At 35.6% G+C, this 22727-nt stretch overlaps 1 protein-coding gene across 2 annotated transcripts in view; it reads left to right on the top strand.

Annotated features, from left to right (window-relative positions):
* The first annotated feature begins 14998 nt into the window (after positions 1 to 14998).
* LOC150102730 (uncharacterized) overlaps positions 14999 to 22727 on the top strand; it is a 326709-nt gene continuing 318980 nt past the window's right edge. For both annotated transcript variants that reach the window (XM_090398982.1, XM_090398983.1), the window contains exon 1: positions 14999 to 15112. The gene's annotated coding sequence lies outside the window, so the exon portion shown is untranslated. The remainder of the gene's footprint in view (positions 15113 to 22727) is intronic.

Genomic DNA, 22727 nt, shown 5'->3' with positions numbered 1-22727 from the left:
TGTTTGCAGATGATGCCAAACTGGGTAGAGTGATGAGGAATCACGCAGATATTGTGGCCTTACAGGAGGACTTGAACATATTGTATAAGTGGGTATTTGAGTGGAATTGCCAGTTCATTGTTTGCAGAATAAATTAAGGATGCCAAGAAATTATATTCTTTGTTTCATCCTTTATCCAACTGTAAACAAAGTTTGTGCATGAAGTAAATCAAACTTTTGTAGTCAAACTTTGTTTGCTTACACTTCGATAAAGGATGAATCCAAGAATATAATTTCTTATGATCTGTAATTTATAGTATAACCAAGTGAAAAATTTTCAACTTTGTTGCAAAGTGTAAAGTACTGAAATTTTGTAAGCAGCAGTGCGATGCAAAGTATACCCTTGATGGGGAAATTTTGGAGGAGGTCAAGGAGATGAGAAAGACTTTGGAGTGGTAGTAGAAGACAAGGACTTGAAATTCAGATGTCACATTGCACAAGTTGTGAAGTCATCAGATTATCTTAATGATGCTGAGGACCATCATTGGTTACATTGTATTTAAATTATTGTGCACAGATTTGGTCACCTGATTTTTATGGTGATGAGGCTATGTTAAACAGTTAAAGGAAGATCGACAATGATTGTAACTGTTCTTTAGAATGTGGAGTATAAGACGTATTGACAGAATTCAATTTGCAAGCTAAGTTGATTATTTATTTATTTAGCATATGATGATACAACGGCTGTGATGCCCCTTTTATAGGGAAGTATGGCACCATGTCAATCCCCTCCATTTTTATCCAGGCTCGGGATCGGCATATAGCTGATGAATCAGGCCTATGGTTGGGTTTTAAGTATTCCTGATTGTAATCTGTGTGTGTTCATGGGACAGGTTTGCCTGTTCTGGGGGAACAAAAAAAAAAAGAGTTTCCAGATGAAAAAAACCCCAACCTTTGTATGAGACCAGCTAACTCATCTTTTTAAAAGACACCAGATAAAGGTTCTTCATGTCACTGATGAGAATCGAACCCAGGTCTTTCCAACCAAAAGGTTTTGTCTATACCGACTGTACTGTGGAGGCATTGCTAAGTTGGTAAGGGGTGGTTTCTGGGTTTTATACAGTGGTGGGGGGTGAACAAGGAACCATTCCTAGAAGCATGAATAAGGAGCAGGTTCTTTGCATGGAAAAGAATTGGTTAGTAGAATGCATTGCCTGACAGTGTTGTGAATACAGATACAGTAAATTAGTATTATTATTATGGGCAACTCCAAGGAGTCCTTACGCTTATCGAGGGAAACCCTAAACATCATTTCAAGAACTATCAAACATTTGCTTGATAGTATCCATCATACTATCAAGCAAATGTTGTGCTTAGAACTCATTCACAGTGATTGTACCCACAACAGACTATGACAACCTATTCCACTCATTCATTACTCTCCAGCAAAAAACCTAGTTCTTACACTCTTTCTAACTACACTCTTACTTTGTTTCCATGAATGGTCCCTAGTTCTCCTACCACCAGACAAATGAGTTTAAAGTGGGTGTTGTGTGTAACATTGTGTACCTCCTGTGATGAATCCTTTGAATTCCATGTCTGGTGTTAATAATAATAATATAGGTAGTTTGGAATGTTCCTTTATTTAATACTCATTGGTAATTGGGGGGAAAGTCACTAATTTAACACACACATACATGCTGATGCAGTTTATGACACACACTAGAAATTACCTATGGTGTGCTTTCTAATGCATTTTCTTTTCAGTAATATTGACTCTTTATTGAAAATGCAAAAGATTTTAAATAGAAAAATGCAGTTGGGTGCAAATATTCTGTCTTTTCATCCTCTCCCAAATATATTACCAGTTGTAATTCACTGAAATTTACATTTGAGTTGCATGTTTATTAAATTCCCCTATCCATTAGTCTGTTTCTCAACTGGGCCAAGCATTCTGAATGTAAAGGGAAAAAAAAAACAGGATGTAACTTGTTGTTTATACAGAAATACACATAAGCAACATCTGGAACACAAGGGTTGAGTTTGTTGCTTTGGTGAATATGTTGTGGCCAAAGATTGTTGTATCAGAAACCTGGCTCTCAGAATCAGATGTTGTAACTGGAATTGAGTGTGAAGGGTATAGTATTTTTAGTAAGGACAGACAGAAGAGATAGGAGATTTCGGGATATACTGCTAATGATATCAGATGATTTGAGTCTGGTTAGGATAGAAACTCATGAAACAAATAATTGTAGCAATGCCTCGTTAGTAGTGAGTGTAAAGCCATGTGTTGTGAAGTGGAGCTAAAAAGATGAAATATATGGTAAGGTGTTACTATAGATCTGGTAGTACATTTGTTGTGGGTATAGAAATGCTTCTCCATGTTATCTTGATTGGTACTAAATGAATAATCATTGTTTGTAACTTAAATTTCCCAAGCATTGATTGGATAGCAGAGAAACTCACGATAAGTATGAAGGAGAATATGTTGAGCTGTTGTGAGAAAACTTTCTCAAGCAGCATGTGAAAGAAGCAACTCGAGACCATAGAGTGTTAGATTTGATCATTGTACCAGAAGAGTCTGTCATCAGTAAGTGACAGTGAATATGTTGAAAGTATATGGATGTTCCAATCAGGCCAGATTTTGTGATGAACTACAAAGCTCGAAAATATGACAAATACAGGAGACTACTACGCTCAGTCTCATGTTATCAGTTACTGAATAGGAAGCTTTGAAAAAATGCTTAAATGATACAGTGTCCGTGACATTAGAGTTTGAAGAACAAATGGGTGGGAGTGAAATGGACAGGTAATCTTATCAAGAAAGAGATCCATGTGGAGAGTATGATGCTGATTTAATATCGTGAAAGGAAGGAATATTGTGAAAATAAGGGTTGAGGGGACGTTATGAAATATATAAAGTACAGGGCAGAAGAGTTAAGTGTATTAGTTGGAACTATGATTTGGGATTCTTCTTCTTCCGCAGCTTTTCCCACTTAAGTAGGGTCGCTGTTTGTAGTGAGTCTCCTCAACAACCTCCTTTCTTGGGCTGTAGCCACCTCAAGTCCTCCTCCACCATCTCCCTCCATCTTTTCTTTGGTCGCCCACACTTCCTCCTCCCCAGCACATCCATCTGCATGATCTTTCTTCCCACATACTCTTCCTCCCTCCCTCCTCATCACATGACCAAACCATCTCGACCTTGCCTCCTGTATCTTTGCTCCTAAGTTCATAACTTTCACCGTTCACCTTGCATAGTCATTTCTCAGATGATCCTTTCTGGTCATACTGCACATCCACCTAAGCATTCTCATCTCCACTACCTCCATCCTGTTGATGTTATTTTTCCTCAGGGCCACAGTTTCCATAGCATACGTCATAGCTGGTCTCACTACTGTCCTGTAGATTTTGCCTTTTAGATTGATCGGCACCCTCTTATCGCATAGCACTCCAGCCATCTCTCTCCAGTTCCTCCATCCTACATCCCACTTCAGCCCACAAACCTATTATTTTATATTATAAAATATTTTTTTGAAAACATTTCTTTCTTTCTAATGTTGATTCATTAAGAACATCTTCATTGTTTACTTTATTGTAAATTTTCACATTATATTAATATATACATTATTTTAAAATATTAATACATATTATAAGTACATATTATAATTTATTTTAGCAAAAATTCTTTTTGATGCTAGTTTATTAAGAATGTTTGTGTTATTTATTTTATTAAGTCTTTTACACATGATATTAATATGAAAAATTCAAGATGTGATACTATGTAAAGACAGTTTCTGTCTTTTTAGAATGTATTTTAGTTTTGTGAAACAGAATACCTTGGTAGAAGATAAGGTTAATTACAGATTTATGCCATATTTGTCTAAATGCAAATTAAAACATGATTACAACATGACATGCACATTTTGCAAGATTTGCAGTTTCACTAGCAGTAACAGTTTCATCACAGTCATCAACAATGTCAGTAGTTGCTTGCAGAACATCTTCAGGAAGATTTGAACTAAATTTTCTCTATTTTCTTTACAAAATTCAACAGCTCTGTTTATAATAATAATAATTATTATTATCATCATGATTAGTAATAATTTAATTTTAATTATAATAATTAAAGTGTTAATGATAATAATTATTATCATTATTAACACTAGACCTCCATGGAGTCAAAGACTCTGTGGGAGGCAAACACTGTTTCCAATGTCCATCAAACTGTGTTTGAAATTCATTCAGTATGTCTGCAATTACCACCATGTCAGGCAATGCATTCCACCAGCATACAGGATAAAAAATTCAGCTGTATGCCATTGTGTCTAAATGCAAATTAAAACATGATAACAGCATGACATGCACATTTTGCGAGATTTGCAGTAAGTTTCATCATGTTAAGGACCTTCCACCCCCTTCTACAAAAAATTTCATCCACATTAACCTGGTAACAACCCTTTATCAACTTAAATGTCTCAGTCATATTCCCTCTCTTCCTCCTATTTACAAGACTTGCAAACTGCATTCCCTCAATGGGTTCTCATTATCTCACATCCCAAAGACCAGTTATTACCTTAGTCAGTCTTCTTTGAACCTTTTCCAGTATATCCTCATCACCATGAAAACCATGGGACCAAATCTGTGCACAGTAATCCATATGAGGCCTGATCAAGACCTTATACAACGGAACTAGAACTTCTTTATTTCTACAAGTTAAGGTCCTCTGCCTCATTGCCATAATCCAGTATAATATCTTAACGACTTGCGTACGGTGTGACCTTTGAACTTCAGTTCCTTGTCCACCACCACTCCAAGGTCTCTTATTTCTTCAACTTCCTCGAAAATGTCCCTGCCAACTATATACTTTGCATCCTGTTTTTGCTTACCAAATTTCAGAACCTTACACTTTGCAACATTGAATTGACAGTTCCATACTATTGCTCTCTCATACAATATGTTAATGTGTCCAAATGCTTGATTCCTTATCACTCTCCTCAGTTTTGCATCATCTGCAAACAGTTGTATCTTACCAGTTAAACTTATCACAGTATCATTAATATACACATTAAATAACATTGGACCCAAATATAATCCCTGTGGGACACCACTAGTGACTTTCCTCTTTCGGATAGTACCCCCCCCCCCATACACAACTTGCTGATACCTTTCTGATAGCCATTCATCTATTCAGCTCACTAGTCTATCATTCAGTCCCATCAGTTTCAGTTTAGTGACCAACTTATGGTAATCTATCAAAAGTCTTTGCAAAACCTAAGTATACCACTGTATATGCATCTTCCTTGTCCAATGCATTTATCACCTTGTTATAGTACATAAGCAAGTTGGTAAAACCTAACCACTTTTCTGTCCTACCTCAAACTAACTTCTCCAATACCTCTACGATTCCAGATATATACAGATCAGCCTATAATTTGTTGCTTTAGCTTTATCACCACATTTGTGAAGTGGAACAAATTTGCCTTCCTTCCACTCCTTTGGGACTCGTGCTGTTGCAAGCACTTTCGTTAAACAGATAGGCCAGGACTGACGCTAACTTCCTAGAACATTACCTTAAGACGTGGTGATATGTCATCAAGTCCTATTGCCTTATTGACATCTAGCTTACTTAACTCTTCATATATACCTCTTGCTTGCTCAACATTAAGTATTCTCTCATTTTATTTTCTACATTCGAGCTTCTGATTTCATACTGAGGTTGAAACAACCTGATGAACTGCTTCCTGAGCAGCTTGAACTATGTCCTCTGCAGAAATTACCAGTCTCCCACTTTCATCCATTAACATTGTCTTACCATAATCATTCTTCTTTCTACTTGCCACATATCGAAAAAACTCATGAGGGTTTTTCTTTGGTCTGATTTGCTAATTTCTGCTTGTACTGCACTTCTGTTGTCCCTGCTTGAGTCGCTCTTCTGGCCTGCTCTTTATGCTCTTGGTACAACTGATTATTACCATTATTTAACTTGTGCTGCCTCCAAAGTGGCTTCTCCTTTCAGATTTCATACTTTATCCCCTCATTCATCCATTTTTCACCTGTCTTATTCAGTCTTTTGACCTTCAGAATACATTACACACATTGATGCTATTATGTATTTCTTTGTCAGTTCCCACTCAGCATTTATTTCCTTACTGCTCAACTCCTCATTCCATGCTATAGCTTCAAGCTGTCTCCTAAGCTTGTCATAATCACCAGCCTTGTACCTCTACATATGTCCTTTCCTCACAGAAGTTTGCATATGGCTAACCACGACCTGGAGTGTTTCATTATCACTCTCACTAACTGGCGAAAAATACGAAACCCCGCTCACAATTATATCCTCTGATGAAATGATCAGATCCGAAACTCTCAATCCTCGTGTACCCTCCTTTATAAGCTGTCTGAGATAGTTATCTCTCAATGACTTGAGAAATTCATTTTCCGTATTCCCAAATGCTATCTCTTCATTCCAATATATACCGCCGTGATTAAAACCACTAACCCAGGTTGCTTATACATTTCTTCATCACCACCCTGAACATTCACTGGTCTGTAGCAAAAATGTTTTGCTGTGAAATCTTTGCTGAATTGTTTTAATAACTAGCTTAGTGTTAGAAGGGCATTTCCTGAGATTTTGAGTATTTTCAAAATTCTTGTGTTCCACATATGAAATTCTTTTTAAAGACTACATTGCTTTAAACACCTTTCATTAAAACAATAAAACACATTTATACAATGTTTCTTTTGAATTTTACCCAGATCAATTAAAACCAATTTCTCTAGGACTTTTTTTTTGTTGTTGTTTTTTGTTTTGAATTCTAATCTATTTATCTTTAGAATTTATTTCAATAAACATATTGACATTCCTAATTTTTAAGACTTCACATGCCATTATTACAAATTTCTGATAATTTTTCAATTTCTCTCAACCATCTTGCTCTTTTCCTTTCTGACACCTTTATGGGTGTACTATTAAATAATAATACTATATAATTTATAACACACAGTATTATTTCACTGTCACAAATACATTACTCACAGACCAAAGAGATGTACCCTGAATAGCTGATATGCCATTGAACACTGTATTCTACATGTCTGAATTTATGTGTGTGTACTTAAGCAGATTTGTTGTGTGTTGGAGAGGATTTTTATCTTATGATCATATTTTCTGAATAAATTTAAACTTATTCATTTGGCCCATTCGCACAATGCCCAAAAGGAAATTTCTTGTAGTCCACTGGGCTATTCTGCCCCTGTTTACCATAGATTTCGTAATGAGAGATTGTTGTGTTTTTTTACATATTACAACAGAGAATAGGCAATGTCTTACTCTTCTTCCATTCCTTGAGTACTTTTCACTTGGCCTGACTTTCATTAAAAAGCCAGGGAGCTTTCAATTCTTTAGTACATTCTCTCAAAACCTGTGGCAAAATTCCATCCAGCCTCACTGCTTTATTGACATCCAGAGTTCTCAGTATTTGAATCACACTCTCCTCTTGCACTTCTAAACCCCAAAACCTGCCCTATCACTGTAGTATTAAAACCTACTTCTCCAGGATGAAATATTCTAATGAAGTGTTCATTGAACAACTTCGCTATGTCCTTTGCATCAGTCACTCTGTTTCCATTTTTATCCAACATTAAAAAATTCCTTAATATTTTCTTTGGATCTCAGGGCCAATATCTTCTCATATTCCAATTTTGCCTTCCTTACCTTAATTAGTTACTCTTCTGGCCTGATTCTTATGTTCCTCATGCATCTGCTCTCCTTTCCCTATATCTCTTCCATATCCTCTTTTACATGCAGTTCCTGTTTGATATTATTTGTCATCCACTTTACACTAAATTCTGTTCTCTTCTTCATTCGCAGTATACAGCTTACTATTGCTGCTAATAAATATTCTTTCACAATTTCCCAAGCATAATGATATCTTGTTCTTCCAATTCCTCTCCATGGAACTGTCCCAAAATGATATCTAAGATGATTATAATCACCTGCCTTATAAGTCCACATACATTCCTTTCTCTTTGATCCTCCTGCATGTCTATTCCAAGTCAAAACCACATGGTCACTATCAGCGGGAACAGAGATACCATCTCAGTGGCGGCCCATGAAGTTTTAAGTGGGGGTGCTGCCTATACAAAATTTAAAAAAAGAATTTTTTAAAAATTATTTTGTATAGGCAGCCCCCCCCCCCCCCACTTAAAACTTCATGGGTCGCCACTGATCTCAGTTATAATCAGCTCTTCTGATGCTATAATCCAAAACTCTTGAACCTCAAGAATTCTAGAAATTCCATTCCTTTACTACTACTACATGCAGTTTCCTCCTCCCAATTTATACTGCTGGAGTTAAAATCGCCCATAACAATCATTCTTCCTCTCTGAGAGGACATAAGTCATTACTTATCATAAGCAGAAGTCCACCACCTCATTTTCCCTTCCTATTCTGTTGTAAAATGCTGTACCCTGCTATTTCTGTTCCAGTTAGTACATCAATCTTCGGACAGGCTGATGTTATTCATGCCATCAATTCATCTCCTTTATTCTAGATACTCCTTGTATTAGTATGAAGAATAAAAATGTCACTGTTTCCATACCTATCATTATCCCCTCCAGACTCCATTGGATTCAGCATTATCAGATGTATTCCCCCTTCTCCCAAGCACCTATTCCTAGAAGAGGCCAACCCTACTACCAACCATCTTGATAATTCCAGTTTCCCTGCATTGACACAATGACTTGTTCAAAGAACAGTATTCTCTTCAGATGTCTATGTCCTTCCCCATTCAAATGCAAGCCAACTCTTGCATACAATTCCTTTCTTTCCTCAAATACCCTCCAAGCACCCACATATTCCAAGCCTATTTTTCAACATATTCTGGCTATTATACTATTCATTATTAATGCTCTTCTCCACAGCTCTGCATTATCATCTTCTTGTGTCCAATCCCAAGCATAAACCTCAGATTTTTTGCCACCCAATTCATGCTGCCTCTCAAGTCATTTGTGCCCACCATCACAATCATTTCACCCCCCCCCCTTTCACTTCGCTTAATTGTCAAAGCCACACTTTCTGTCGTTCTTCCAGGCAAACACTCCTTAGGCATTCTGTCTTGTACACCATGGATCATTAAGTCTCCATACGTCACACCTCTTACCATGGTTTTCCTTCCTTGCTCAGCAGTATCCCTTACTCTCTCCTCTAACACTTTCTTTCGTTGTTCCCCTACTTACCTCTTGTCCTGGTATCTCTCCGTCCCCGGTTCCAGCATTCCCTCACATTTTTTCTTATTCCCTCTCTTCTACTGGTTCTATTCTCTCCTCATCTATCATTCCCATAACTTTTATGGTGATCATTGTTAATTACATTAGACGTTTACATGGAGATATGCAGTTGTTAGCAAATGATGCCCAGTGTGAGAGAAAAAGAGCTTTATGGCTTAAACTGATGTTGTGGCTCTTGGAAGGATCTTGATAGACTGACTGTGTATAAATTATTGGGATTGACTGTTCAGTGTTGCAAAATATTGTATTATGAATTTGGAAGATAGTGTCCTAATGCTGTATTCACTAGGTGTGAATGTATTGATAATGGGTGGACAAGGACCTGAAAGATATGGACCACATTACAAGAATTGTGGGGATAACATTAAAGATTATTAAAGTGACAAGAAGGACAAAGAAGTTTATATATAGTTTAGTTTCACTATATAAGGCCTTTATCAGGATCTCAACCTGCTTTTGAGAGATGAGAAAATTTTGGAAAGAAGACAAAGAAGGGATCCGCGCGGTTAGCCTAGTGGCTATGCGCTTCGCAACCATATACCTAGGGAAGGAGTTTCCTAGGTTCGATTCCCGTCGGTGACGTGAGGAGCTGAAGGATCTTCCTCAGCCATAGCCAAGTTAGCCAGTCTTGGGCGTGGACAGCAGGGTTTTTTCCCCAGTTTATTCTGAGGTTTTTCATCCCGCAAAGCAGGCAAACTGGCCTTGAGAACTCAACACTACAGGCCATAGGATACACCAGGGCATAAGGCTGACCACCTTATCCTGTAAACGGAGTGAGGTCCGATGATCAATGGACTCTTGACACCGCAAGGTAAAAGAGGGTATAAGGAAGATGATGAGAACAGGGACTGTTAGATGTGAATGCCATCTGTAGAGCTTGGTAGATAAGAGGTGGAGGGAAGGATGTGCTTGAGATATATATAAGCTGGTGAGGGTTTGTGCCACATTAATACAGAACAGTTATTCATACTAGAAGAGGAAGAAGGACAGAACAAGAGGGCATTCTGGAAGTTGTATAAGGAATATGTGCAGTGGAGTAAGGAAATGGTTTTATTCTTGGTGATGGATGAATGGAATGCTTTGGCTGAGTGTAGTGAGTGTGGAGGCAGTAAATGAGTTTAACTTGGTTTGAGTGTGAGTAACTTCCACAATGAGTCATTTGACTCCAGGAAAGTTTTCGGATAAATAAGAACGAAATAAAACTGACTATATTAACTAGTTAGGTCATCGTAATTGTATGTTATGCTTTCGTGCAGGCGTACACATTTACCACGTAAGCTTCCGTAACCAATAATCCGGAATAAGTTGATTGCTCCTTATTCCCAGTAGTATCCCATGTCTGTCGAAGCGTGTGTTCACGGGGCTGGTTTGCCTACTTTGTGGGAGAAAAAATGCAGTGGACCTTGTGGGATTTCTCCAGGATAAACTGGGGGAAAACCCTGCTGTCCACGCCAAAGACCGGCTAACTTGGCAATGGCCAAGGAAGATCCTTAAGCTCCTCACATTGTTGACAGGACACTCCTTTCCCAGGCATATGGTTGCGAAGTGCATAGCCACTTGGCTAACCGTGCAGACACTAGTTAGGTAAATAAATTAAATACCTAATTGTTCTTATCTCAATTGCTTTAGAGCATTTCTGAATATAAGGATGATGACTTGTTGGAGTTGTTTGGAGTCCCACTTTTGATTTTGAGAATAACGATATTCCAGAGTGAGCCTTGTGCATCACTTGAAAGTATGTTGGTTTAGCCAAGCACAAGAAATATTAATCTCTTCAATCTTGCTGGGTTTTAGATGTACTAGAAGTGAATGATATTTAGGAGAAAATAGAATGGTTCATAGAAGGAAACATGGACTAATTATTTAGGATTTGTGTGGGCCACATTTGAACTGTATCTATTTTGGAAATTTTAGCCCATCACTTTGTTAGGTGCAGTTAATTTATTTTGGTCTCACTGACTACCTTTAAATTTGCATGATTTATTTATTTATTTTTATGGGATATTTAAAAGTAGCACTAAGATTATGTTTGGAATGTGCATTAGCTTATTGCTTCAGATTAAATATACCTAATTAGTAACACATGGATAAAAATTGGTTATAATAATTTATGATCTTGTTTATACTAATCAAATGGGGCTGTTGAATCAGATCTCTTTGATATCTGATTCAACAGCCTTATTAGAATTTTAGAAAATAATTTGATATCTGATTCAACAGATTTATTAAGAATTAGACAGACCTGATTAGGTCTGGTTAGTTTTTCAGTCTTACTCAGCAAAACAAATAATAAGATGTCTTTCTTGAAGGTTACTGATAACATTTTTGCTTTTAGTGTCAGGTGGTATTAGGAATTTCATGTATTTGCCTAGATGTGTGATGGTATGTTATGTAATGAAGTAGAGTCAGTTCAAAGAAAGTATATCTAGCAACAAGTGTATTTTGTGTCTTGATTTCATGGTGAAATATGTATGTTTATATTGCTTGTTTTATGGGACAAAATTATGAATATGTTGTTCACATAACTGAACTTTGAGAAGGGAGGAATCTACAACACATTGATATGAAAGTTAGTAGTGGGAAGGGATAGTGAGTTCATGTACATACTTCTTTTCAGGAATAAAAAAGTCTTTCTCCTTGTATCATAAAGGCTAGGATATATACTGTATATTGTACTTAATATATTGGCATTGTATGTGATGCTCTTCACTTAGTGCTGAGGTAGTTTCTTTATGTGTGTGTGTGAATTTTTTGATTTAATAGCACTGTCTACTCACTTGCCTACCATCCAAAACAGCGTAACATTTTTATGAATTTTTGAGGAGGGTTGCATGTTTGGAGATGGCAGAATAATGTAGTTTTAATTATTACCTATATCAGATGTACTTGAAGTGATAACTGATTTAACTTGGTTTTATTTTTAATGTAGGTGATTGGTTTAAAATTAACTAAATTGTATTTGCTGTTATCTGAAGCCATTACATTTTTTTTAGGTTGACTGTAGTTCTGTTGAGAAATTTTAATAGCATTATTTTTGTCAGCTTTGGTGATGTGTTTTCATTGGATTGTAGGTATTTGACAGTGGCTAACTCAACTTTGTTTAGATTGCTTGCTAAAGATTTACCATTTTTTAAAAAGTTAGACACACATGCAAAAACTTGTAATGACTATAGAATGATAAGTCTAATGAGTCATGTTCTCAAAATGTTTCTGAAAATAATTAAAAAGAGAATACATAGAAAATATGAAGACACTATCAGTGATACTCAGGATCACTGATAGTGTCTTCATATTTTCTATGTATTCTCTTTTTCCCAAAATGTAGTGACCAAAACAAGAAAGTATTCATTTGCTTCATGAACTTTGAGAAAGCATTTGACAAAGTCCAACACACTGATATATGATTGAATTATTAGAAAGAATTGAATTAGATGGTAAAGACATCAGGATCATCGAAAACTTATATTGGAACCATAAGGTATCTGTTCAAGTTGATGACATTATCACAGACTCCATTAACATCAAACAAGGAGTAAGGTAAGGATGTGTGCTGGTGCCTCTCCTTTTTAATATATACTCAGAAGCCATATTTCAAAAATATCTTAAAAAGAAAAAAGGAAGGGATTAATATAAATGGTGAAATCATCAATAACATCCAATGTGCTTGATGACACAGCTCTCCTTGCTGATAATATTTCGGATCTTCAAAATCTTTTTAAACTAGTCAACGAAGAGAGTAAAATAATGGGATAAAGAATAAATATCACAAAAATTACATTCATGGTCATTAGCAAGAAACCAATTTTTAATTCAGCACTTTCTTTAAACTGGAAACAAATAGAAAGAGTGATAAAATTTAAATGTCTCAGATGCTGGTTAAATGAAAAATGCAATCCAGAAATGGAAATAAAAGAATTGAAATGGCAAGAAAGAATTTTCTCCTGATGAAATCAACATTGTGTAGCTGCAGTTTAAATGTAAAGCTTAGAGTGTGCATGGTTAAATGCTATGTATGGTCTGTGTACAGTACAGAAACTTGGATCTTGAAGACAACATTGAGATGTGGTTATACAGATGAATGTTGAAAATCCCATGGGCAGCAAAAACGTCCAATCAAGAAGTACTGGAACAAATGGGGGAATCACGTGAACCTTTAGATGCCATAAAAAGAAGAAAAACTGCATATCTTGGTCACCCTAATATACTTCAATTGATTATAAAAGAAACATAGGAAGAGGAAGAAAATCTTAGCTGACAGACATCAGACAGTGGACTGGCATGAGCTCTGAGGGACTGTTCAGTTGCTGAGGATCTCAAAAATCCAAAATTTGCCAAGGTTGGTTGCTGATCTCTGATAGGAGATGGCACTCAAAGAAGAAGAAACATAGGTGGAGGAGAGGTGATATGATAGAAACATATAAGCTACTAAAGAGACAATAAGAAACCGATTGACACAGAAGAAAATTTTCAATACATAGGGAGTATGGGGGAGAAACAAGGGGTCACACTTGGAAGCTGTCTAAGAGTGTGGTTAGTAAGGGTGTGTGGACTAAGATCTTTTCTTGAAGATTGGTGAATGAGTGGAATGGATTGCCAGAGGCAGTTGTGAACACCCAAACACTGAATAAGTTTAAGGAGATATATGATAGATATTGTGTTAATGGATAAATTGGGTGATGAGTCTTTTGACTCCATGGAGTGCCCATATAAATAATAATAATAATATAATCACATGTTGTTTAATGGATTTTACCTCTCTTCCAGTGGAATGGATTAAATGCCCAGTTTATTTTATCTGCCTTGGGTGCTACTGCAAAATTAGTGCCTTTCTTAAGTAGGAATTGTTTGCCTTTACTCAGAGTATAACTGGATTGTTTGCCTTTACTCAGAGTATGGCTAACAATGTGGTTGTCACTGTTTTGCAGTCATTGCTTGCTTCTCACACTACTTATTGTTAGCTCTGTTGCTGACTTGCTCAAGTGCCTGGCTGTTTCAAATTTGTCTTTTATGTTTGAGCCTTCAAATTCTGTTTCCAAGATTTCTTTGTTCTTTGGAAGGATGTCTTTTGTGTAGTTTTAGTCCTTAATCCTTTTGAATCATTTAGTCCTTAATCTTTATGAAGATATCTTAGATATCTGGTTTATGAAACTAGGTAATGCTATTTTTAGTTCTTAACTTGCTTTTCAGGCAAAGCCAATCTTTGAGAGTGGGATGTTGAATTTTAACTTCCTTTTTTTTTTTTTTTTGGCTTTTTTTTGTTGTTGTTTAGAAATATATTCAGAGGTTAAGTTCTTTTTCAATCTTAACCTCCCTACCAGCCAGTGTGGATGAAATAGTGACACCAAATTGCACTTCTTATCCAAGTTATTCAATGGGTTTTAGAGCTTCGTATCCATATTTATCTCGACGTCTATAGATGTTGTGGCGGGGTTAATGGAACCAGGTACTAGATTACTGTCTCTGCATTGTTTTAAGAATGTGCAGTAGCTGACAAGATGAGAAATTTGCATTTTTTTTTATTTTTATTTATTTATTTATTTTTTATTTTTTTTGTCTACTCTACTGGTTGCATTGCTTAGGGACAAAATCTCCATAGATTATGAGAATCCTTTCATAATCTTTTTTGCTATGTGATATTTAGCATTCATTATGAAAAAAAATTTATGGAGATTTTTTTTTTTTTTCTATCCAGTTAGCAATGTCAGGAGCCAAACAACAGAAATTATCATCAGGAGCAGCCATCCACTGGAAAACTATGACAACCACATCATCAACTTGTCCAGTAATACTCAAATGGTCAATGCCCCCAACTTCAGAAAGGCCCTAATTTCATGGTAGTACCAAGGTAAACAAGTATATAAATAAACTAAGAAAGAAAGCTGAGATCTGTTCTAGACAAAATATCGCTGAGTGTTGCTAACCTTTTAAAAAAATACAAAACAATTAATGAAACCAATAAAAGAAGTAGCTATCACCAGAGCAGATGTTGGTAACTCTATACTAATTATGCAGTGTCCTTTGCAGAATAGTGTACCACCAAAAAAATGAACCAGTTAGTTAGATTATAATGCATTTCAGTTGATTTATAATTTAACTAACTATTTTGGCGATTACACCACATTTTTTTATTATTCAGTTATATAAAACACTGACAATGTACAATTTACATTTCGTAAATCCTACGATTTACGAAACTTGTCGGGAACTATTATTTCAGTGTTTTATATAACTGAATAATAAAAAAATGTAGTGTAATCACCGAAATATGTCTTTTGAACCAATTAGCCGCAGAAGTTTATGCCTGCAATTAACTAACTATATTAAAAATAAAACTTCCACTTTTTAAATAATTACTGTACTGGAAAAAAACATGCAAAAATATAAAACACTTTAATGAAATAAATTACGAGTTTTCTACAGTCCTATTTATTTCTTCGGATTGAGACAGAAAACACAAATATAAAGACTAAGAGGTATTTACAAAGAGATTTTTGAATTGCAAAAAGTAATTTTTTTAATTAATTCAACATGCAACAGATGTTGAATGTGGGAACGAGATATCATATGCCAGTTAGTTTTTCCAAGATATAGCATACCTTGTCTCATATCCTAATACAGTGGTGTTCAACCTTTTTTACTACTTGAGCTACTTTTCTATAAAAAGTTATCTGCTGATTTACTCTCTTATATATAAGCTATTCAGCGATCTACTCTCTTATATCGATCACGTTCTCCCAACCTGATATCTGATTACGCACAAATATACAACTTAAATAAATACACAACTAAAAACTTTATTTGTGTATTTAAAAATTGATTTATCACTTTTAATTATTTTAATACAACAAAAAAAAAACAAATATATTGCAATAAAATATTTATTTCTCTATTTTGGAAAATCAAAGTTAGAAAAAACAACAGATTGATTACAAACTCACAAGTTACAGGAAATGGTGGTTGATTAAAAAAATGAATGTGAAATTTGGCATTGTTTTGACCTCGCAACATTTTCATAGTCAAGTTGATATGAAGTGGCCAATCACAGACAATCATCCAAATGATCATTTGTAATTTGGTTTCTTAACCCCCCCCAACCGGCCACGACATCTATAGACATCGAGCTAAATCTGGATACGAAGCTCTAAAACCCATTGAATAACGTAGATAAGAAGTGGAATTTGGTGTCACTAGTTCATCCACATTGCCCAGTAGGGAGGTTAATTGATTTTTTATGACTGTCATATTTGAAAAAGTGGATTCTGACAAGTATGTCGATCCGAAACACTACAGAATTTTTCGCACAATATCAGTTAATATTGGGAATTTTTCATGGCCATACTTCCAAATGACTTCATTGTTTATTGATTTTAAATGTAAACTATTCTGAATATTTATTATCTCAAGTTCTACTTCAGCTTGGTTTATATCAAACAGCCCACTAATTTTATTTGAAATTTCTGTAATGTTCAAGTTTTCTTGAAATGGATTATTGATAAATGATACAATCATTTCAGTTTTATTAAAATCTTTAAATCTTGAATTTATTTCTTCCTCAACAAATTCTATTTCACGAATAAATTCTTTTAAATCATAGCGAAACGTTTCTTGATTTTGTTCAAAAAATTTTAATAAATATGGGAGATGTCTAAATTCGCGGTCATTTATATTTTTCTTTAAATAAAAGTAAGTATTGTTGGAAAGTTTTTATTAAACTTAACATGTCAATTAAATTTTTATCTCTACCTTGTAACTCTAAATTTAAATTGCTCAATTTTGTACAAAAATCTACTAAAAATGATGTGTAACAACCATCTTTTATTCGCTCAATTGTGGATAAATATCTCCTTTTTCATCAATAAAATTTTTTATATCGTTAATTAATACAAGAAATCTTTCTAAAAATTGACTTCTGCTGAGCCAGCGAACATTATTGTACAAACAACAGAAGTTCCCTATCATCATCTGCCTGTAATTTAAATAACCGCCATTGCAGGGCTTTTCCTCAAACAGAATTTACAATTTTAAATGTAATATCCAAAACATCTTTTGTGTTTAATCTTTTACTACACAGTACTTGTAGGTGAATAATACAGTGGTACATTAAAAAATCTGGATATTTGTCATCATTTTTACATAATGAAATGAAGCCTGATTTATTACCTATCATTGCAGGAGCACCATCAGTAGTAACAGACACAAGTTTAAAAAGCAGAAGTTTGTGTTGTTTTACAAATTCATCAAATGCCGAAAAAATGTCTTCTCCCCTAGTAATGGTATAATTTTCAAAAGTTCTTCTTTACTTGAATAATCTTGATAAACCATGTGAATAAATACGATTAACTGAGCAATATCAGTGAAGTCGTTTGATTGATCAAATTGTAATGAAAACGCAACACACTAGTAAATGTCTGACATTAACCTGGCCTGGAAACTTTTCTCCGGCAATTGGAACTCTTCCTTTCGGCAATTTGAAACCCTGTCTGCAGCCTAGAAGTAGTCTCTCTCTAGTGAAGTCTCGAACCGAGAAGCTCCTTTCTGGAAGCAGGAAACTTCTCTCTCAGTAATGTAGCCAAGCATAAGTTGATGCACTTTGGGAAGGGATAAGATGCTGTGTACTATATTGATGGAACTGAACTGCAGGAAAGTGATGAGGCCAGGGACTTGGGTGTGATTATGAAAGGGAGTTAAAATTTGGAAGGCATATTATGAAGGTTAACCAGAACAGCACACAAGATAGATTACATGGTTATTGAAGAAACACATTAACAAGCAGGGATAGACAGGTTATTGTTCCCGTATATAGAGGCTTTAATAAGGCCACGTCAGGGCTACTGCACAGAGGTCTGCACTTCCAGATTCCGTGGAATTGAAGAAGTTGTGGAGAGTGAGAAAAAATTGTGGCAGGTCTGTGGAATGCTCCCTATGAAAATAGATTGATGGTTTGTAGGCTTCAAAAATTAGCTGATAGGCAAAAAAGAGAAGACATAATAGAAGCATTTAAGGTATTAAAGGGGTTTTATAGGATTGACACTGAAGGCTTTTTTTTCAGTACATGGCAAGAAGAAAGAGAGCAAGGGGTTACCAGTGGAAGTTCTCCAAGAGTGTTTAGTAAGGGTGTTAAGACTAGATTTTTTTTTTTTTTGTTTTACTTGAATATTATGCAGAATGGGTTGCCAGAGGAGTGGTGCTTCTTCAGTCAATGAGTTTAAGGAGAGGTATGATAGGTTTTGTGTGGTCAAAGAGTGACTATGTACCACTAGCATCTCTCTTATCCAATTTTTTATCCCATGCCTCTGCTGAAAGCTGACTCCTCAGCTTGTCATGATCACCTGCTTTGTAATTCCACATATATCCCTTCTTCACAGAAAATTCTGCATGTCTGGCATTCTCCCAGGTCGAGACTTCATGATCACTTTCTCACTTTCCCATAACTCTTGTAGAGTTATGGGAACTTAACACTAACTTAACTTAACTCCTCTATCTCACACCAGATGACTTCAAATGAACTGCCCTCTAAATCCATATCCCCATGATGTACTTCTACTCTTTTTGGCTTTAATTCTTCTGCTATCATTAGCAAACCCCTCTCCCCGTCATCTTAATGCAATAATCAGATCAGAACCTCGTGATCCCTCCATTACATGTTGCCTAAGGTAATTATATTTCAGCACCTGTATAAATTCCATTTCCTTTCCTGCATGTGACCATTCCTCCTCCTAATCTATATCTCCATAACTTAAATCACTCACAAAAATGATTTGATCTGTACTCATTATGCTTATTTGAAAGTGCATGCCATCTATATTCTCTCTCTCTTATACCACCTGAATTACAGCAGCAACCAATTAAATATTTAGTCCAGTTGGCCTCTATCTCACACCAGATGGCTTCAAATGAACTGCCCTCTAAATTCCTATCCCCATGATGTACTACTACTCTTTTTGGCTTTAATTCCTCTGCTATCATTAGCCAACCCCCCTCCCCATCATCCTGTTCCTTGTATCCTCTCTGAAGACACTGTATCCCTTACATTTTATTTCTATGGCCATATCTTTCTCAGTCAACCACGTCCCACTAATGCCTATAACGTTTGGCCAAGTTGTGCAAACTAATGCCAAAAACTTCTCTACCTTATTTCGAATACTTCTGGCATTAGTATAAATAAATTGCAATACCCTCTTCATTCCACAATCTTCCTTACATTTGTGTTTCTCAGCTGACTAAAGTTAACCTAGGGTGCTACATTTTGCATCATGTGATCACTCTTCCACTAACTAATCTTTTAGGTTGCTTGGATCCATGTTCACATGTATTCTCCTTATACACTGTAGTTTCCCTGAGTTTGTACTTCGAAACTTCTAACAACCCTTTCTCAAGACTCCTGACACCAAATCCATTTAGATATTCATGCTATCTTATACAAATACTTCCTTCTATCAAACTCACTCACACTACAAACTCCACACCATTGCTTCTGCACAATCTACACACCGATTCATTTGCAATCATAGCTCTCTGTCTCAGCTTGTCTCTATCATACCATGCAACAAACTCACAATTTTTACTTTCTCACTTCTTTTTTGCATGTATTAGCAACTCTTTCATGTCTTCTTGCATACCACACTCTTCACCTGCTAAATCATTTGTACCAACTAAAATAAACATCTCTTTCACCTTAACTCTCTGTTCTTATAGAATAACTGACATCCTTTATCTTAGTTCCAGGAATACAAAATTTCGTCATACTCCCCTCACATACTCCTTGTTTCAATGAATTACCATACAAAATCCAATCCTTATCCTTGCTCCTTCCTTTCATTTCTTTGTCATACCATCAGCTAGGCATTTCTCCAAACACATAATCTCGAAATTATTCAGTGAAGAACTCCACGTACATGCGCTACCTTTTCCATTATCATCTAGGCACTCTTCATTTTCCTACGCATCATTCGCACTATCACTCTTCTTCCTCTCTTCACATTTCTGGCATTTGCTCACAAAACACTTTTGCCAAACATGTTCTCCAATTTTATTCTCCTTGCATAAATCTCTCATTTTGCTAAGGCCATACATTTCGCACATGCTGCAGCGAAAATAATCACACACGCTAAAATCGCCTGCCATTGTTTTGCAGATCACTGCCATACTACACAATACAATGTACAAAAAATCAAATATTAAACCTCTAAAAATCAGAAAATTAAATACACTTTCCCTTACAGTTAATTACACAATTATTCATAAATATAATGATGCAAAAAGAATGACTTAATTGGTGCTAAAGGCTTCCAAAAATAACTTATTTTTTGGCTCCGATATTCACCACTTGCATTATCTTTTAAATCACTATTTTGTGATTTAACCTGCTAAGGAAGTCAGTAAAGATATGGAGAGTTTCTTTTGAGCCAGGGCAAATGATGAATAGTCCACATATCTCGTGCATAATTTTGGTTTAGTATAGTATTTCTCAACAGATATTTATTCAAATTTTCCAGGTTTAAAATCTTTTATAATTGCAGTGTTATGTTGGACAGACAGGGCAGTCTGCAGGAATCAATTCAAAAGAACATGTTAGAGATGTAGTGAAAAACATAGGAATATACTTCTGGACTAGCTTTTCACGCCACCAACAAAACCATCAAGCTAACTGCCAACCAATGTTCCCTCTAAGCTGTGCACATGTGTGCGCGCACACATGTTTTACAATTAGCGCACAAAGCAAAAAATAGGCGCACACTAGATTTTCAAGATGAAATTAAAATTTTTTAATTAAAGAAGTTCCACCTAAACATTAACCTATAAATTCTTTAAAAAATACAGTAACTCGGCAATGCTCAAGCCTATAACCTCGCATTTTTTATTACATTCTTGAAGTTGCACAAAACTTATAAATTATTAACAGTAACCCTATTTGAAGCTAGCAATTTGATGCCAAAGGGGTGTGGCTTAAATGTGTAATTTTAAGTAGCATATAGAATGGTGCTCGGTTTGTTTACATCTCAGGCCGGACTCATGGAAAATTCCAAAATGTGATTGGCTGATCAAATTCGTTCAAGATCATGATGAATTAAAACAATGGTTTCATAATTTTAATAAAAATAATTAAATACTTTTCAAAACTTAAATTAGAGTACAATTAAAAATATTGTAACGTTTCAGAATTCTCTAATTTTTAAAAGGAATTTTAAAATAGTAGGCTAAATAATAACATTCGTGTACACGCATTGAGATACAACCAAGTTAATTAAATCTAGACTCTAGGCATATCTTTTAGCTCTTGTTTTGCCCTCAGCAATGTTTAGTGTTAGTTCAGCTTTTGCCTTGCCAAGTTATTCAGTGAATAGTACATTTGTAAATTTATAAAAACAATAAAAAACATTCTTCAAATAACAAAATTTCAAAATACTGATGCACCACGTCCAATTCAAAGGAAGCAAAAGGTGTGAAGCGAAAATGAACTGTTAGCTGCTTTAAAAGTGAATAGCTGGATGAAATAGTGAAAACTGCTATGCCAAAAGCTCATGAGTTGATAAACATTCAGCTGCATGAAATATTTATGTATGATGCTACATTTGGTGTTGTTTGTATTTATTGTCGTGATGCAAAGGTTGCTGGGGATTTTGCTAATGGGAAGAAGTTTGATGCCACTTGGAAGTTGGACTTTTTGAAATGCCATTTGACAAGTAAAATACATCTGGATGGTGTACACAAACTTAAGCAACAAAATTGTTCATTGCCAGCTACAGGAGTACTGCATATGCTACGTGAAAGTTCAGATGACCGAGAGAGAAAACGATCAAACCCAGAGCAGATTAAAGTTCTTATTGACAGTGTCTTATTAGTTGTTAAGATGAATAACTCTTTACATTCAGTTCAACATATTAATGAACATATGGAAAAGTATGTTCAACTCCCAGACAGCTGGCAAAGCAAAAATTATGCGTTTGAATTTTCATGTTTGAGCAAATTGCATCTGCAAATTTCCACACCTTAACCATTGATGAAAGCACTGATATAACTGTTAACAAATGTCTCATTCTCTATTTTAAGTTTAGACCTTAAGATTGTAATGAATATAAAACATATTTTGGCAGAATAATTCAGTTGCAGGCATGTGATGCCTCCGCCATTGTGTTAGCTATTAAACAGTTTTATCAAGAAAAGAAACTTGATCTCCAAAAAATGGTGATGTTTACCTCTCATGGAGCCGCACTGATGCGCAAAGTTAATGGTGTCGCTGCAAAACTTAAATTAGAAGTTCCACATCTTGTCCAGCAACACTGTGTAGCTCACCATGAGGATCTGGGGATCTGTGATATCATCATCATCATATTCCTGCCATGTACCCTCAAGGGGTGTACAGGATCTGTGATATGTGGAAGTAAATTAAACTAATCAGAGATATCGATACATTAATGAGAACAGTGTACACACTCTTTTCTCATTCCACAGTGAAAAGA

The sequence above is a fragment of the Typopeltis vanoorti genome, chromosome 10 (genome assembly GCF_054136105.1).
Source record: "Typopeltis vanoorti isolate ZY-2024b chromosome 10, IOZ_Tvanoo_1.0, whole genome shotgun sequence".
In the NCBI taxonomy this organism is placed as follows: domain Eukaryota; kingdom Metazoa; phylum Arthropoda; class Arachnida; order Uropygi; family Thelyphonidae; genus Typopeltis; species Typopeltis vanoorti.
The sequence above is the reverse complement of the archived record's forward strand: the minus strand, read 5'-3'. Positions and strand labels throughout refer to the sequence as shown.